The sequence below is a fragment of the Cebus imitator genome, unplaced genomic scaffold, assembly GCF_001604975.1.
Source record: "Cebus imitator isolate Cc_AM_T3 unplaced genomic scaffold, Cebus_imitator-1.0 Scaffold597, whole genome shotgun sequence".
Classification (NCBI taxonomy): domain Eukaryota; kingdom Metazoa; phylum Chordata; class Mammalia; order Primates; family Cebidae; genus Cebus; species Cebus imitator.
This window is the reverse complement of record NW_016107912.1, coordinates 805,552-816,779: the sequence shown is the minus strand read 5'-3', so window position 1 is coordinate 816,779 and position 11,228 is coordinate 805,552. Positions and strand designations below refer to the sequence as shown.

At 35.3% G+C, this 11,228-nt stretch overlaps 1 non-coding gene across 1 annotated transcript; it reads left to right on the top strand.

The window, feature by feature from the left end:
* The first annotated feature begins 9,806 nt into the window (after positions 1 to 9,806).
* LOC119469201 lies at positions 9,807 to 9,908 on the top strand. Its single transcript, XR_005198018.1, has one exon. It is a non-coding gene; the product is annotated as a small nucleolar RNA U13 (small nucleolar RNA).
* The last annotated feature ends 1,320 nt before the right edge of the window (positions 9,909 to 11,228 follow it).

The window sequence follows — 11,228 nt, the reverse complement described above, 5'->3', positions numbered from 1 at the left end:
AGCACAGCAGTACTTGAGGTAAAGAGGCTGAAGAACAAAGTCACAGACCTCATCTCAAACACCCAGCAATAGAGGAAGCAACACAAACAAAGTGCTGAGCTGAGCCTTGAACCCCTGAAATCATTCAGAAAGGAAGCCAACTAACTATATCTAACTTATACCACAGTGAAAACCTCAAGACCCTCAAAAAACATAAAAGCAATAAGCCCTATTAAAAGGACAACAACTTCAAGGATTAAAGGAACATGTCAACCTATACAGAAGACAAGGAACCAGGGCAAGAACTCTGGGAACTCTAAAAGCCAAAGTGTCTTTCTACCTCCAAATGACTGCACTCACTTTCCAGAATGATTTCTTAATAAGACTGAATTGGCTGAAATGACAGACATGGAATTCAGAATCTAGATGGCAACAAAGATTATTGAGATTCAGGAAAACATTATAAAGCCAATCCAAGTAATCTAAGGAATCCAGTAAAATAATTCAAGAGCTGAGAGATTAAAATAGTCACAATAAAACTAGTAACACCATTTATAGCATGTTGTTAGTTGGTTATCATGCAGATTTGATTGTGTGGTTGCTTTAGTGTCAGTGGTCTATGTACTTAAGTGTGTTTTTGTGGTGGCTAGTAACAACCTTTCATTTCAACTTTTAGCATGTCCTTGAGGAACTCCTGTAAGGATAGTCTGATGGTAATAAATTCCCTTAGTATTTGCTTCTAAATGTCCCACTTAAAAGGTGCAGCATGGCAAACTGGATAAATACGCAACTCCCAACTATACCCTGTCTTCAAGAAACCCTTCTCACATGGAATGTCATCCACAGGCTCAAAGTAAAGGAATGGAGAAAAAGCTATCAAGCAAACAGGAAACAAAAAGAGTAGAGATTGCTATTCTTGTTTCAGACAAAAGAGACTTTAAAGCAATGATCAAAAAGAACAAAGAAAGGCAATACATAATAGTAAATGTATCAGTTCAACAAGCAGATTGCAACAAAAACAAAAATTGCTAAGTGGGGACCGATTAAATGAAAGACTTTCTTCATAGCAAAGTAAGCTATCAACAGATTAAACACAAAACCTACAGGAGAAAATATTTGTAAATATTTTTCTTCTTATAGACTCTGAATATTAGAACTTATTGAATCTGCATTCAATAAGTTCTAATATTCAGAGTCTATAAGAAACAAATTAACACGATAAAAACAACCTCACTAAAAAATGAGCAAAGGACATGAATAGACACTTCTCAAGATATACAAATGGCGAACAAGCATATGAAAAAATACTAAACACTAATCATTAAACATCAAAATCAATAATTTGAGCAAGGAGCTCAAAGTGTTACTATGTCTTCAGCAGCTTAATATAGAGCTGGCACTTAGTTAATACCATTTGAATGGAATTAAATTAAATATAATAAATTTAATTTTTGAAGTGTTTAAGTGTAATTAGCCCCTTAATGGGTCATTTCACATATAATTTTATACCTTAAAGGGCCCTTAGGCAGCTACTACAAGATCTGAAAGAACAGAGATATTAGGTTTATACAGTAGGTCGGTAGGATACCTAGTTATTTGACAATGAAATTTCCTCTATATAACAAAATTATTTTCAGTGATATTAATGTAGTAAGCAGTAATGTTAGTTTTTGAGGCTTTCTTCATCTTATGAACAATAATTACCAGTTGAAGATGATAATCTTTTAATATTAGAGACATTATTTAAATTTTAATATTTTACATGTGAACTAAAATGTTCAACTGACAAACAAAATATATCTTGTAGTTCTCATTTTCTTCCAATCATTTAAGTTTTAAACAAAAATAAAAATTTTAGGCATTTACATGAAATTTGAAGTAGCTTATTTCCTTTTTATTCATCTTTGTATCACTATTCCATCATTGTTTATTTCACATCAGCCATTTAGACAGAGCAATATGTAGCTCCGCAGGAGCTGAAGAAAGTTACTTTGTCCAAAACCTGATACTAATTTTCAAACGAATGTATGCAGCAAAGTCTGCATGTGTTATGGGCCAAGTGTATAACTGGAGACTCTCCAAATGACATTTATTGTACAACGAAATGCTTATTAAAAGATAAATATGCAAATCTGACAAAAATGTGTATGTATATGTACATGTGTGCATATATATACACAACAACCAAAACTGATTAGAATTGAGGCCCAAAACGTTTTTGGAGGAAAGAATACCTTATTCTTACCACAGTTTAAAAAGACAGGCTCACAGTGACAGAAAACTGACTAATATTCATCAGTTTAATTGTTATTGTCTTCAGATTCGAATTATTGCCTGCACCCTGGAAGGGTCACTCCTACTACCCTGACCATGGATCTCTACAAGTCTAAGCATTTCTGTACATACTATTTTTACTACCTAGCAAAATTACTGGTGAGTTATCGAGGAGCCAAATGCAGCACTTTAAGGGACATTTGGGAATTAACTGTACTAATTTCTCTCTGATATGTTTACAAAATTGATGTATCCCAAAGTTATCTGTGGCATCATTTCAGAGCTAGGGACAGATGTGCAAATCTGTAACTTAAGAATGAAAGCATATTGTAAGCCTGTATCAAAATATCACATGTATCCTCAAAAAAATGTGTAACTATTATGTATCCACAACAATTAAAAATAATACAGTGAAATCTACATAACTGTATGTGGAACAATAGAAAAATATGTGAGTAAATATAAAAACCCCTAATTAAATGGAAAGTGATGTAAAAAACAGCAATTTGTTGAAAAGATGTCAGAATGAGGAAGCAGGCAGTTAGAATTTATCAATCAACAAATCACCAATATCATAGAACCCTAGGTAAGATAAAGAATAATAATTGAATGGTTAAATCATAGGCAAAGACAAAATTCTTTATTTTTATCTATTGTTACTGAATAATTGCAGTAGTACTAAATTTTTTAAATGCTAATCATTTCCAAGAAAAGGGAATTTCTTTGAAACTTTTCTTTGTAGTGTCTAGAACACTGTTTGGGATGTCCTTGGTGTTTAAAAATGTGTGGACTGATAAAAATAACACTGAAAATGTCCTTACTTGGCTGCAAGAGTGATTTTGCATGGAAAAACAAAGCTAGCCATAAAAGAGTGAAATGGCTCTAGCAGAAAATAGACAGGTATCACTTATTTTGTGAAACAGAATACTTCTTGAAATTCTCTGTATAAAAACAAATATGTAAGCAAATGTATCAGCTTCTTAGTTTAATTTTGACATCCACATTTATTGTAGTGATGTTTTGCTTTATCTTAGTTTCTTATTACTTTCAATTGCCAGACACACTTTAGCATTTACATAATGGAAAATTTCTCCAAATCCCTCTCTTAGAGTTTCTTATTAGATATTGCTTATTGTTAATAATTGTCATTAAAATTTCTATTTTAAAAAGTTATTAATCTGATTTATGTAAGAGTTTCTCAGGAGTGTGTATGAAATATTTATTACAGTTTTCAACACAATTTTGTCAGTTGGTTTGTGTTTAGGCTCCATTTTTAGGAAAGCATATGTTTTTAATTATCATGCTTACATATCTATATTCCTTCACTAATGTATAAAATCTTAATTTGTCACTAAATGCTTATTTCATCATTTATCACAATTTTTGATATTTTTCTACAATTTACAATATATTTTCTTTCTGAACTGATATTTTAAAACTTTCTGTACTATTTTTATTTAAATTGGTATCTCATAGAAAAGTTACTGTAATATTTTCAGTTTTATTTTGTTTTTCATTCAGTATTAATCTATCATTTTTGGAAAGCACCCTACTATGTTCTGGGATTTTCTATTCCTTCTAGAATACTAGAAATGCCTGCTTTATGCATTTTAGGTTATGTAGTTTGCTCACAAAATTCACCATGTGTCTGATCTTTTATTATCACTGCTTTTTTCCTTTATCTCCTATATTTATAGAATTTCTGATATTATCAAGGGACTTCAGGAAAGTCAGTAAAAGTCCCTTGTTCACTTGCAAAATAAAAACAAATAGCCATCAACTTTTTAGAGCATTATTTTATTTTCATTATATTTTAAGTTATAAATAAACTAAGATTTGAAGTTCAACTGAGTATTGCCTTAAGAATGACCTAAAATGGGGTAGCATTTTGCAGTATTCATCAAAATTAAATAGTACATTAAATATTTGGACTATAATTCCACTTCAAGGTACCTCTTTTCAGAGACAGTTACATATGTGTACCATTTACAAATGTCATAATAATTAGGGATAATGTGATATCTCTCAAAAGAAGACTGGATATATAAAAATTACATACTCAAAATAAGAACAAAATAAAGCCTTTAGAGTAACAAACCTAGATACATTCACAGGAAAGATAGCTCAGAAACTGTGCTAAATAAAAAGAAAGTTTCAAATGTAATTACATTTTTATAAAAATGTAAACTTTTTTGAGTATTTTAGGTATGATTTATGCATATAAGTGAATATATACAGGTCTCAAAGAATGCATAACTTATTAATGGCATTTTATTGTTATATCTGTGGAAGATAAAGAGAATTACATAGAGTGAAGGAGAACTTTCACACTTTATGTGTTTTTGTGTTCTTTGACCTACTTAACAAAAATAATGTTTTAAATTTTAAAAGTATATGAAAAGAAAGGGAAAATGGAAATGTTTGTTTTCACAAAAAGCTCTCTTAAAATATATTTTTAGTAATAAACGAAAGAAAAAGAGAAGAGAAAAAAACAAAAAATCATACAACCTACTCTGATGCTAGATCCAGAGAAGAAATGTAAAATGTATTTAAATTTTACTCAGCTGGAAATGTATAAAGGACCACGGTAACTCAAGCAGCCATAACAAAATACTGTAGACTGGTGGCTTGAACAATCTCTTTGTACTGAAAGCTGTTAAGGGTCAAGGTTCCAGAAGTGTCGCTTGTTGATGAGGGCCACCTTCCTGGCTTGCATATGGCTGCTTTGTCCTTAATCAACCCTTCTTTTACTAATGCTCAGAGAGATAGGTCTCTGATGTCTCTTCTTATAAGGTCAACCGACCCTTCTAATTAGGATCCCACCCATATAATCTCCTTTGTTACTTCCACAAAGGCCCTATCTCTAAATGTAATCACACTGGGGGTAAAGGCTTTAACATATGAGCATTAGGGGGACACAAAAAATCAGTCCATAATAGGTTAGGGCAGATTAATTACTGCCACCACTGTAAAGTCACTCTTTGTTACTCCTAACATGCTTACCAATTGGAAACCAAAAAGAAAAATGTCTGTGGACATTTCATATAGGAAACCACAAATACTGGTTGGGCCCAGTCTTAACCTGGGCCAAGGAAGGGATTGGAAAATAAATATTGATACCACACTAAAGATTGTCTTAATTCAATGCTTTAGTTTACACATTGGTTCTAATTGTAAGCTTAATAAGGGAAGATACAGAACATTGCTATATTGAGCAACAAGAAAGTCAGCTATCACAAGTAAAGAGGTATATTCTATTTTTTCTTTCTTAGATAGATTCTTTCTCTGTCACCCAGGATGGGGATGGAATGCAATGGCAAGATCATAACTCACTGCAGCCTTGAACTTCTGGACTCTAATGATCCTCTAACCTCAACCTCTCAAAGAGCTGGCACTAGAAGAGCATACGACCACACTCAGCTAATTTTTGTTTGTAGTGATGAGATCTCACTATGTTGCCCAGGCTGGTCAGAAACTGCTGGTCTCAGGCAATCCTCTCACATCAGCTTCCCAAATTGCCGAGATTACAGTCATGAGCTAATAAACTTGGCCAAGAGATATATTCTTAACACCTCTCTGCCTTATGATGTAGTGTATGAGCAGAAGACTGGCCTTGACTCTCATCAAAAGTGACTATTGCAAGAGAGTCAGAAGTATAAAAAAGGCATGGATTTTTTTGTTTTGTGTTTTTATTTCCCCAAGAGAGCAGATTAAAGGCTTCCAGCCTGCCTCAACCACTTGGAAATAGTAAAATATACAAATATCAACTCTGTGAGCTTTAATTCAAGAAGGAAATTAGGAATCAACTGGAATCATGGGCACACCAAATCCCAGAGAGGAGAGCATCAGCAAACAGCCCCCATGATGGTGACCAGCTGATAAAAGGAGTGAAGCCCCAGTATATGGGAGAAACAGAAAGCCTCCAGCTGTGAATTACATTTTCACTATGGATCCAAGCAACCCAGGCTGATTGACAGAACTTTGTTTCTCCCAATCCCTGAAGCTAACCCGGGGAAAGGCTTGGAGAGGTCATGTGGGAAAAACACTGGAAAAACTGCACACATTTTCTCAGAGCTGGGACTGAGAGCAGAACACCATTTTTATTCCTACACATATAAAGCCACATTCATTGGCGATTCATCTGCGTGTATGTGCAGGCATTTTAGCCTCAAGGCAGAGATTGGAGCACCTGCTCTGAAGCAAGGTAGGGGCTTCTACAGACAAAACTGTGGAAAGTGCCTCAACAGTAAGACTAGAATTGTGCTCTTCCCCATCACATACCTGGAGCAGAGAGCTCCTACAGCTGTAGTTTCTCCTGGGCAGTGAGACTTGCAGCCAAACCAGCTTAGTTAACCTGGAACTAATCTTCATGTGCCATAGTTGTGTGCCCTATCCTGCTCCTCTGAGACTGCAATGAAGTGAGTCACAGACAAGTTTGCCTCATTCAGCAGCCTAAGTCATGCTACCCTTCCTAAACATAGATCACGGTACAGTATGGCCCGCTCTGCTTCATACCCAGGCAGATCTCCAGGATTTCACAACACCAGTTCACCTGGTTCAGCGGCTAGACCTGCAATGCCCTTTCTGGACATAGATTGTGGTGCAGCAAGGTTCTCTCTACCCCATGCCCAGGCATTCAAAATACCTGTTTATCTGGTTCAGCAGCCTGAGCCACCCCACCTTTCCTTGACATAGATCACGGTGTAGGAAGGCCTTCTTTGCTCCATGCCCAGGCATCTGCAGCACCTCCTTTCCTGGATTAGGAGTTCAGTCTAACTCCCTCCTCTGTGCAAAGAATTTGGAGTCAAGGAGGTTTTCCATCTCCATGCCTAAGCACACCTCTGGAAGGATGGAGGCTGCCCACTGGATACTCCCTTGGTGCTGCTTTTTTGTTATTATTATTATTATTATTATTATACTTTAAGTTCTGGGGTACATGTGCAGACTGTGCAGGTTTGTCACATAGTTATACATGTACCTTGGTGGTTTGCTGCATCCATCACCCTGTCATCTACATTAGATAATTTTCCTAATGCTATCCCTCCCCTATCCCCCAAGCCCCCAACAGGCCCTGGTGTGTGATATTCCCCTCCGTGTGTCAATGTGTTCTCATTGCCCAACTCCCACTTGTGAGTGAGAACATGCAGTGTTTGATCCTCTGTTCTTGTGTTATTTTGCTGAGAATGATGGTTTCCAGCTTCAAGTCCTTGCAAAGCTCCATATCCCTGCAAAGGACATGCATTCATCCTTTTTTTATGGCTGCATAGTATCCTATGGTGTATATGTGCTGTATTTTCTTTGTCCAGTCTATCACTGATGGGCATTTGGGTTGGTTCCAAGTCTTTGCCATTGTGAACAGTGCTGCAATTAACATACATGTGCATGTGTCTTTATAATAGAATGATTTATAATCCTTTGGGTATATGCCCAGTAAAGGGATTTCTGGGTCAAATAGTATTTCTAGTTCTAGATCCTTGGGGAATCACCACACTGTCTTCCACAATGGCTGAACTAATTTACACTCCCACCAACAGTGTAAAAGCATTCCTATTTCTTCACATTCTCTCCAGCATCTGTTGTCTCCTGACGTTTTGATGATCACCATTCTAACTGTTCTGAGGTGGTATCTCATTATGATTTTGATTTGCATTCCTCTAATGACCAGTGATGATGAGCTTTTTTTCTTATGTGTGTTGGCTGCATAAATGTCTCCTTTTGAGAAGTGTCTGTTCATATCCTTTGCCCACTCTTTAATGGAGTTGTTTGTTTCTTTCCTGTAAATTTGTTTAAGTTCTTTGTGGATTCTGGATGTTAGCCCTTTGTCAGATGAATAGATTGCAAAAATTTTTCTCCCATTCTGTAGGCTGCCTGTTCACTCTGATGATAGTTTCTTTTTCTGTGCAGAAGCTCTTTCATTTAATTAGATCCCATATGTCTATTTTGGCTTTTGTTACCACTGCTTTTGTTGTTTTAGTCATGATATTATTAAATGGGAAAATGACGTGAATATACACTTCTCGAAAGATGACATACAGGTGGCCAAGAAACATATGGAAAAAAATGCTTAATGTCACTAATCATCAGTGAAATCCAAGTCAAAACCACAGTGAGATAATCTTTCACATTGGTCAGAATGGCTATTACTAAAAAGTAAAAAAACAACAAATGTTGGTGAGGCTGCCAGGAAGAGGGAATGCTTATACACTGTTGTTGGAATTGTAAGTTGGTTCATTGACTGTGGAAAGAAGCTAGGGAATTATCATTGCACCCAACAATCCCATTACTGTGTGTGTGTGTGTGTGTGTGTGTGTGTGTGTGTGTGTGTACATACACTCAGCACACACACATATACATATATTTCTGCATGTCCATTGCAGCATTATTCACAATAGCAAATACATGGATCAACCTAGGTGCTTATCAATGTTGGATTGTATAAAGCAAATCTTGTACATTTACACCATGGAATACTATATCTCTTAAAAATTAACAAAATCATGCCATTTGTGTCAACATAGATGCAGCAGAAGGTCATTGTTATAAGTGAATTAACTCATGAACAGAAAACCAAATACCACATGTGCTCACTTATAAGTGGGAGCTAAACATTGAGTACTCATAGACATGAAGATGGCAGTAGACCTTGGGGACTACTGGAGGAGGAGTGGGGGGGTAAGGGTTAAAACATTAACCTTTGGGAACTCTGATTGGCACTTTTGTTACAGGATCATTCATAGTGCAAACTTCAGCATCAAACAATATACCCAGGTAACAAACCTTCACATATACAACCTGAATCTAAAATAAAAGTTCAAAGAAAGCATAAAAATTGGGTCTAATTTTATTATTCACCAGTCATCTTTCTTGTGTAAAAAACATCACTATCCTCATTGTTTTTCTGAAAGCAACAATTGAGGATTGATTGCGATGTGCTGTTGACAGACACTGCGGCTGTCCCTAAAAGCACCAGCTGATCCATGGCAGAAAATGTTACATTTTAGTACAATTCATTTTGGCTTCATGTTAATGAAAGCCACACACTACCATCTACCAGAAGCTCTCCCTCCAAAGTCCTAGTGTTGAAAATTACCTGTAGTGTGTTGTTGAAGGTGATTTTTTTTAAATGAATAAATATGATAAAATTTCTATTCTTTTTAATAGGAAAGCAGAGAGTTGCTTCAAAATTAAGATGTTAGTGAATAGAATTTTAAGTTGTATTCCTAGGCACTTAGAAAATATTTTGAGTGGTCTCTGCACATATGTCTTGTGCTTCATCTTTACTAGCTAAAATACTGATTTTGTGTAGACTATAGGGTAGTTTCCTGAAAGTATGTTTTGACATGAGAAGATATATACTGCCATAGGTAAAATTTAATTTAAAATTTCATAATTATTTAGTACTTTAATAATGTGCTAAATAATTTTACATTTAAAAAATTGAGCAGGCATTATGAATTTCATTTGAAACCATACGTTAAGGAATCTTAGAGAAATTTATAAAAGGACAGATGCAGAGGGATGATATTGACAGAGTAAATCAATTAAGAAAATATATCTTTTTTGATTCATAAATGTAATGATTGGGTTTTCATATTCATGTGTGAGATGTGCCCCCCTCAAACCTTGTTATGATGTCAGCACATTGCTATCTGACATAAAAAATACAAAGAAAATGTAGAAAATAATAATGTAGAAGAATACATCACTTTAGCTGTTTTCTATGGAGCCATAGTCACAAGATAAGTCAAATCAACCAAAAATCAATTAAGATAATACACAGTAATAATTGTTATACCTATTTTTACACATACCTTATTTTTTTAGCAGTTTCGGGTTCACATCAATATTGAGAGAATGGTCCAGAGATTTCTCATATAATCCCTTTCCCCACATACATGCAGCCTCTTCCATTATTGACATCTTCCATCAGATTAATACATTAGTTACACTTGACGAACCAACATTGAAACATCATTATAACAAGTCCATAGTTTACATTAGAGTTAACTCTTGATGTTGCACAATCTATGAGTTTAGGTAAGTGAATAATGACATGTATCGACAATTAGAGTATCATATAGACTAGTTTCACTGCCCTAAAAATCCTGTGTTCTTTGCCTATTCATCCTCCTCCTCCCAATTCTAATTCTATAGTTCTATCTTTTTCAAAATTTTATATAGTTGAAATCATAACATATGTAGCCTTTCTAGAATGGCTTGTTTCACTTAGTAATAAGCATTTAAATTTTCTACATTTATTTCCAAGGCTTAATAACTCATTCTTTTAAGCACTGAGTAATATTCCATTGTCTAGATGCACCACAGTTCATTTATTCATTCACCTACTGAAGGAAATCAGTTGCTTCCAAGTCTTGACAATTATTAATAAAGCTGCTATCAACATCTGTGTGCAGGTTTTTGCATTAAGTTTTAAATCATTTGAGTAAATATTAAGAAGCATGACTACTGTATTGTTTGGTAACAGTATGGTTAGTCTTGTAAGAAACTACCACTAGGGTTGTGGTAGGGAGATGGTATTAAACCATTAGAAACCATCCCCGTGATCCAATCACCCAGGACCCACATTCAACATTGGGGATTACAACTGAACATGAGATTTGGGTGGGGACACATATCCAGACCATATCACGTCTCCACCTCCAGCCCCTTTAAATCTCATATCCTTCTCACATTGCAAATTACAATCATGTCTTCCCAATAGTCCCCCAAAGTCTTAACTCATTCCAGCATTATATCAAAAGTCCACAGTTTAAAGTTTCAGCTGACTTTGAACTTTGATGAGACTTTGACTGTCATAAGAACAAGTTAGTTATTTCCAAGACACAATGGAAGTACAGGCATTGCATAAATACTGCTGTTGCAAAAGGGAGAAATTGGTGAAACAAAGGGGCTACAGGCCCCACCAAAATTCTGAAACACAGCAGGGCAGTCATTAAATCTTAAAGCTCCAAAGA